We start from the raw sequence: 8,756 nt of genomic DNA on the forward strand, positions 1-8,756 counted from the left end.
CGTGACAGGTTCTTCAGAGAGTTTTTTGTGGCAGGAATTCACAGTGGGGGAGTGTAGGAAAGGAGCTACCTGAATGGGTGCCAAGCATTATAAAGAGTTCTGTGGGGACTCGTGCTTAAGGGTCAGGTAAAGGGGAACGTGCAGAAAAGAGAGAAGAAGGGAGACACAATAGCAGATTCCTGAGAGCCAAGAAGTAGAATCATTGAATAGAGACGGGCAAAGGGACCCAACCCCAAACTTAGCATCTGGCCATGTTCAGACACAAACATGACACCCAGGTCTCATCCAATGCCCCCAAATTGCAAGAAAACATACGGGGCCCTATTCTCCCAATGCCTCAGACAGAAACATCTGGCCCTATGATACCTTCTATGGTACCTTTCATGCAGGGCCTCAAAGCACTTTGCAAGTACATAGAGGGATCATTCCTTTGCCACCTCTAACATGCAGCCAGCACTGGGGTGGGGCACCGCCATCATTCTGAGCCATCAGCCCTACACTAGGAAAGAAAGTGACGAAGAAAACTGTGTCCACTTGAAAATGCATGGGGAAACAGGTCAGCCAAACATGCCTGCCTAGGTTAAAATTGGGGCAGGACCCTGGCATGACCACCATTGGTCTTAACAAAACCAGCATGGGATCTTTGATGTCCACAACTGGTCAGGAGCTAGATTTTATCCCTGCTGTAAACCCCACAGTGCCCCGGCCTGGTCAGAAGGAAGAATTTGGCTTTATGATCTACCCAGTGTGGGCTCAATGCTTTTGGTCTCCCAGTGGTGTGGAAACCGAGATCTCGCAGACCCCTGAAACACCTTCAATGACGTGAGTGATGCCAGCTCCCAAGGGAATCTCACTAACCATCGCTACTGATGCACCTTCCTTTCCTCGGTGGAACATGGGCTTCTCCCCCCTTTGGTTATATGCTTGGATCTCACCCTCGCTTTGCAGCTCACAAAAACATTTGGAGCCATGGAAGAAAAGCTCTTGGAGCCAATCAGCATGCAAAGGGGGAACAACAGCCTCAGTGCTGGTGTGTCTGGGGAGGAGAAGGTCACTGGTGCAGGCACAGGGCAGGGGCACACACAGCAGAGCTTACTCTCCTAACCAGCTGAGCCTCAGCTCTCCTGGCTTTGGAGTGGGGCTAGCCAGTGGGGGAGAACTTCATTTCCCATGTAGAGCAGGAGAAGTGTTTTTGAGGTCTAAGGGCCTGACCCTCTGCTGGGGTAGATCATCTGTTGCCTTCAGCTGATGCAAACTGAGGTTGCTGCACTGAAGACCTGGCCCCAAGAGTTTCAATACAAGAGTCCTGATTCTGCTCTCAGTTAACAGTGGTGTGAACCAGGAGGAACTATGCTGAGGTCTGAGGCACAGTGCATTCCTGTCCTTTCAATCACAGCTTTGTACACACTCAAGCTGTAAACCATTAAACTTTAAAGTACCGGTGGCAGGGCAGGGCAGGGCAGGGCAGGGCGAGGAGGGAGTGAGGAGTAGCACTGAGCAAGCAGCCCAAGGAGTGGGCGAAGGAGGGGAAGAGTGCAGAGATGGAGAAGAGCTTCATTGCCAGAAGAAATGTGATGAAATGAGAGAAATGGAAATATTGCAGGACTCACGTGAGGCGCAAGATGGCACCAGCAAAGGAGCTGGTGTGTGTCCATATGAGGCAGATCAGATGTACGCCTTACCTCTGGGGCTGGTACCTCTGGGTCCTGCAGGTTGTTTTCCCATTGTAGGAAAACTCAGTAATGTGGCGTCTGAATATATTCTTAGCACACCTTTTTTTATCTATAGTGTATTGCACCAGTCCTGGAACATGGTGGTCATAACCAGCATGCAGAAAGTCTCCTCTTTCAGAAACCTTTGCCCAACACCTATGACTGGTTCCCAGGGAGCAATTCTGCCCCAAGAATTGACTCCAGTTAGAGTGATTAAAGGCAGAAAGTAAACTCCCTCACTCTTTGCAACAGCTCCCCTCAAAAGGAACATCCCATCAAATCTAACAACAATACAGCATGTTCTCCAAGACTGACCAGTGTTCAGATGCTCAGGAAAAGTGCTGGTAAACTACATGCCACAGCACCATCTGGTTCCTGGATTAGTCAAAGGAACTACAACCCGATTCAGCCCGGAACATTTTTAAATTCCCTTGTCACTAACCCAACCACACAGTAAAGAAGCCAGAGCAGCAAACGTGTATCGGCAGGAAATTGTCAATACCTTGGTGTGGGGGATCCTAACTGTACCCTTCACACTGCAACCAATTGCCTGTAAGGTGGTCTGGCAGTTTGGGCGCGCCAGGTGACTCACGGTGAGTGATCAAGAATTAACAGAGCTGCGCTGGCAAAAGAGAATGCTTGAAAGGAAAGTGGATTTCTAAAATCTGTTATCCAGAGCAAAGCTGGGGCCCAGTCCAAACGCTGCATCTCCTCCCCTCCCCCTCCCCCCGTGAACTGGGGGCGCTGATTGGACCTGGGCCTGTCACCGAGGTATAAAAGCCCACGTTTCCGCTTCCAGCTTGAGAGCTGCGATCCTGAGAAAGCTGTCAGAAAAAGGAAATTCGGTGCCCCTCCTCCTCCCTCTCCCCTCACCTGAAGCGATGACGGCTCTGTCCAATGCTACAATGCTACCGGAGAGGTAGTACAGTGCAGTGGCTACACCTCAACTTCGGAGACCTAGGCTTGGTCCTCAGTTCTGCTGCTAACCTGCGGTGCAATACTGGGCAACTCCAGTCCCAGTTAGATTGTCAGCTTTTTGGGGCAGGCGCTGTCCCTCACCCTGTGAATACACAGTGCCCAGCAGAAGCACAATCTCTGGTGGGAGCTCTACATGCTACCGTGTCAATAATGAAGTGAAGTCTGCATGGACGCTGGCGTGAAGATGTGCAAGAGGGAAGGAAAAGCTGAGTGCCATTTTCCCAGTAAAGCAATGCTCTGACCAGGGTAATTATTTCTGACCATACTGACTCCTGTAGACTGGGCTCCATAGCCAACTGTTGCATTCCACAGGGAAAGGCCTCTGGGCCAGTTTCTATCCAGTGTGACTCCAGAGTAACGCAGTTAGCGTCTCCAGAGCTGCTCCAGATTTACACTGGTGTAATTAAAGTTTGACTTTAAAAATGGTTTAATGTGTATTTAAATACATCGTTCCTGTAACAGACAACCATGTGACCAGTTTAATGAACTCCTGCAAATTCAGGGGCTAGAGCCTCAGCTGGTGTAAACTGAACTCAGAGTTACATTGATTTACACCAGCTGAGGATCTGGCCCCAGATATTTATTCATTGTTCATGTATCCGATCATTACTTGTTTTGGATGTTCAGATCTGTGTTTGAAACAGGCAACAGAACTCTCGGAGCCAGAGGACTCTGCTTGGAGGAAGACGACAACGGTAACATCGGAAATCACAGAAGTTGCTCCCTCACCTTCTAATCCCACTTCTTGAGAAAACAAGGGGAAAATATTGCATCTTATTGAGTCTAACTGGTGGCCAGATACAGGAACAGATATAACCACTTGTCAGAGTTCGCTTTCATCTGGATGGACACACATTTTGTACTGGTGGAGAATGATATAAAACTACACAGACCAGATTCTGATCTCATTTCCACTGGTGGAAGCTGAGAGGCAACTTTGCAGATTTCCACTGAAACAGAAATCTCTGTAAATCTCACACATCCCCTCTGGGGAAACATGTTCTCCCTACTGCCCCGACCCATCTGCTGGTTTGTGAGAATGAATGAGATGGCTTGATAGAAATTACCTGTGCTCTTTTCACTGTCACAACAGAATCTGGATTGTATCCCACCAGAAACAGTCTCTTGCAATGGTCAACGTTTTACCTGGCAAGGGGTGTGTGTGCGTGTGTGTCTGTCTGTCTGTCTGTCTGTCTGGCACATAGTATTTATAGTTGGAGAGCAATCTTCCCCCGGGTGTGGAGGAGTTGTTTTTGTACATTCCTTCTGACTATAGCAGAGAAACCAGGAATTTCAGTGATTTTTGAGAGAGGCAGGACAACCTTTTTACACAAGAGCAAGAGCTAAGTGCTGAGATGAGTTTAAACTAGGGCTGTGACCTTAGATGTGAAAGACAGATGTGTGGTGCTGGACTGCGAAATACCCAGCTGAAATAACAGGTTTTATTCCTTATTGGAGCAGTAATTACCTCCATCGTTTTCCCCCTCCAGTAATAAAACTCTCGAGTCTCATTCTGCTTTGATCCAAGCTACCTGGAGAGAGAACATGAGGAGCGGGTAAAGCCAGTCAGCAGAGCGGGTGGCAATGGTCACTCCTGTGACAGCTCAGCACTTGCAAAGACCCAGCTGCAGATTCAGAACGACAGGAAAGGGAAAGAGACCACAGCGCTTCCCTGTTCCTTACCAGCAGAGAGTTCTCAATGAACTCAGCATTGCTCCTGTCAGAAATCATTGCTCCTGGGAGAAAGATGGTGCCTTTGGGGAACCAGAATCTCTGGCAGTGTCACTCCACGTCTTTCAGTGCTGAGTCAAGTTGTTACCTCATCGGATCCCTGCCCTCGTCTCAGGGGTGCTGGGACAATTTGTATAGTGGGGGTGCTGAGAGTCATTGAATCAAACTGTAAACCCTGTATATAATGGAAACCACTTCAAGCCAAGGGGTACGACAGCACCTCCGCACCCCTCGTTCCAGCCCCTATGCGCCTTCTGGAAACGAGCAGCGAAAGGGAAAGACCTAGGATTTCATTCTTGAACACATTCCCCCACAGCCAAGCCGGCCAACAAGAGCAGGCCAGGTTCTCCACTGGGGTACCGCAGTGTAGCTACACTCATGTTCAGTGGATCTGTGCCGATTGACAGCAGCTGAGGATCTGGCCCAGCTTATTGTTCCTGTTTCCCACGTGAACTGGGGATGGGTCTAAGCTGTGAAATTTGGCCCGGAACATTCCCAAAGATGGCGGGTTCAATTTGGGTCTGGGGTTCCTGCTCAGGCCCCTCGCTAATGACAGCACCAAAAACCTCAGGCATCCCATACAGACCCTTCATAGAATCATAGAATATCAGGGTTGGAAGGGACCTCAGGAGGTCATCTCGTCCAACCCCCTGCTCAAAGCAGGACCAGTCCCCAATTTTTGCCCCAGATTCCTAAATGGTGAGGGGACCATCAAGGATTGGACTTACAACCCTGGGTTTAGCAGGGGCAATGCTCAAACCACTGAGCTATCCCTCCTCCTTCCTGGAAGCGTCCCTCCTCGTTCTTCCTCCCCTACCCCCTAGGCAGAGTCCCCTCCACTATAGACTCCTAGGCCTCCCAATCACTACCCCGCTTCGGGAGAACGTGGATTCCCTCACTGACTCCCTGCCAAGGGTTCAGACACCCACTCAGGCTTCAGCTGTTTATATCCCCACTCAGCCTCTGAGGTTTGCCCATCACTAGCTTTTACTGTCCATGTCTTTGGGCATAAAGAAAGAAATCTGGTAAAAGAACGTATGGAATTACTTTATTAGGGAACTGGAACCTGTGGAGAGGAAGCATGGGCCTAAATTCACACAGTGAATTGGTGGCAGAGCCAGGAATAGAACCCAGGCATCCTGACTCCCAGCCCCCCCCTCCCATGCTCTAACCACTCAACCCATGCTGCCTTCCCCTTGTAAATCCAGTGGGGCACTCTGCAAAAGTTTCCCGGCATTGGCAGTGCCTGGGTCACTGGTATATGTGCACCACCCCAGCTGTTAATGTTGGTTCATTACAGATAATCCCCATTAGCCCATGGTTGACTGGGGTTGGGTTCTTCCCCTCCACCCCCAAAAGGTGAATGGCTGGGCATGTTTGTGTGTCTGAGGGAATGAGAGCAGGCAGATTCCCTAATTTAATCAGCTTTTTAAATGGCTCGACCAAGCCCTATCCGACTTTCTGCACCCTCTTGAAGGTAGGAGCTGGTGAAACTCTGCATTTAATCCCCCAAACAGGTTAGGCCAGGGCAGTTGAGCAGAGCGTTAGCTCTTTGTACAACGTCAACAGGCTGGAACAAATCAATGTTTCTGAACAGGAGTTAAATACACTCAAGTGATGAAAGGACATTTTTAAAAAACACACATTCAGTGCAATGGTTTATACCACGTTCACGTAACTGCATGATACCACATCCATCTAACCTCCGCACGTCATCTTAAATTCATCCACAGAAAGTTCAAGGAGAGTGGAGATTTCCAGGAAGGAAGGGTGCTAATAGGAACACAAGAACTGACATAAAGAACCAGACCAGGGTCCATCTTATCCAGTCTCCTTTCTAAGACAGTGACCAGCCCCAGCTGCTTCAGAGAAAGGTGCAAGAAACCCTCCAGTTACGGGATAACCTGCCCTCAGGGGAAGTTTCTGCTTGACTCCTCGTGCGTTAGAGGCTAGTTTATGAAGTAAGAGGGTTTAGATCTGGTCCAAACCTCTTGGCTGTTTGATTCATCCTCACCGTTCTAACTCTGCATGTTCTCATAATCCATACAAATGTCCAGTCTCTTTTCTGAAGCCTGCTAAGCACTTAGTGCCCCTGCTATCTTGTGGCAATGAATTCCAAGGGATGTTTCCTTTTTTTCTGTGTTGAATTTACTGCTTTTTAGTTTGGGGGACTATGCAGTAACCCTCCTCCCCAGATCTCACAGGAAAGGGCCCAAGTCCTGCCACTGCTTTGGACTCGCCTGGTGCTTATGAGCCAGACCCAGCTCTCATTACAGCCAGTGGAATGACTCACGGTTTGCAAGTGAACCCTCAGTTTTCATGGGGGTGCCGGGGGGGGGGGGGTGGGTGAGTGGGCGCGGGGAGCTCATCTTACAATGCCTTACAGGGGCCTGGTCTTCAGACATGGGGGGGCTCAGTTGCTTTTAGGAAGCCATGTCCCTTTAAGGCGTCTCAGATTGGGCTCCCTCATCACTGTAGGATCTAAGCACCTCAGAGTCTTTAATGCATTCTCATCACTGTAGGATCTAAGCACCTCAGAGTCTTTAATGCATTCATCCTCAGTGCACTTCTGAGGCAGGGCAGTGCTGCTGTTACAGAGGGGCAAACCCACTAGGCCATCCTTCCTCGCTAATCCCTTTGGAAAACCTGGTTCCCACTGAGCACAAATGGACTTGGCTCAGGCCCTGGGTGGGCCATCTCCTGGAAGACAGGGGGACTGTTTGCAGGTAGAAAGCTCAGGCAAGGGGTAGAGTGTGGAACCAAAATGCAGGAGATATGGGTTCAGTTATCATGTCTGCCACAGACTCCCTACATATCCTTGGGCAAGCCACTTGATCTGCCCTGTGCATCAGTTCCCCAGCTGTAAAACAAGGATAGCACGATGCAGGGATTCTGTGAAGCTCAACTCCTTCGGCAATTGGGAGATGCTCAGATAACGTAAGAAAATCTAGGTCCCATTTAGCGCTTTTCAGCAGTAGATCTACAAGTGCTTTACAAAGACGGTCTCTATAGTTATCCCCATTTTAGAGATGGGGAAACTGAGGCACAGAGCCTTGCTCAAGGTCAACCAACAGGCCAGTGGCAGAGTCAGAAAAAGCACCCAGGTCTCCTAAGAGCCAGCCCACCGCTCTGTCCACTAAGCAGCAAGAGCCAGAGAAGTAGATAAAGGAAGGGCTCCTTGCATGAGCCAGTACTGCACATTCCCTTTACACTTCAGCAGTCCCATCCCTCTGTCCCAGCTGCTGCGCCAGCGATTGTGAAACTAACGTCCCCCCGTGGCTCATTATTCACCCTAAATGTCGCACTCAGAGAAATTCACTTGCTCTCTTTAATGCATAAAACATGAGTGCTGGAGACAGCAGAGGGGCCCTGCACTGCCCCCGTCTAACGTCCAAACAGCTCCTGGGACATGGCAAGAACATTTCTTTTAATGACATTAAAAATAAATTTAACACATCGCGAGGGATGTGATTCCATGCAATGCCCGTATTAATGCCCTGGGAATAATAAATACCAACTGGGGCCTGCATCTCCATGACTTTTGGCTCTGTCCCACTGGCTCTCTCTCATCCCTTCGTGAAATTTACAAATCTCTCTGCCCAAGGGAAGAGGTGCTAACTGGACATGAAAGAACTGCTAACTGGACATGAAAGAACAAGGGTGCAGTGCTTGCATGCAAGAGCTGTGACTTGTTTCAGCTTGTTGCTAGGATATAATATACATAAATAACATGAGAATATATTATGAGCTTCCTCCATTCTTGAAAACCCTTTTGGTCTCCCTCCCTGGGCAACCTGAGTGAATCACTGTGAACAGAAAAAACTTTGTCCTAGTTAGCCCAGTGGAACTCCTTGTCACAAGATATCACTGAGGCCAAGAGCTTGGGAGCATTCAAAAAGGGATTGAAGCATGTCTGTGGATAACAAGATCCAGAGTTCTAACAATGAGGGTTCAAAGATACTGAGAGTTTTAGACTGGGTCTAAACTGTGCTGCTTCAAAGCATAGGCCAACCTCTATCTACTGCAGTGCTGCCCAAGCTTGTCAGGATCATGCCCTGCCCCTCCTTACCCCACCTTCAGCCCCGCCCCGGGAGTGGGGCTGCAGCTCAGGGGGAGATGTGGACAGGAGTAAGGGGGCCGAGACTGGGGCCACAGCGGCGGCAGGTCTGGTCTGGGGCCAGGAACGGAGCCACAGCCAGGGGCCAAGGCTGGGCAAGGGCTGGGAGTTGGGGCCGTAGCTGGGTCAGAACAGGGCCGGGGCTGCAGCTGGGTGTTGCTCCCTTCCTGCCCACCGTGGGGGCTGGCCTGGGCCCACTGCAACCCCAAATGTTCCTC

The sequence above is a fragment of the Lepidochelys olivacea genome (genome assembly GCF_965140295.1).
Source record: "Lepidochelys olivacea isolate rLepOli2 genome assembly, chromosome: 19".
NCBI lineage: Eukaryota > Metazoa > Chordata > Testudines > Cheloniidae > Lepidochelys > Lepidochelys olivacea.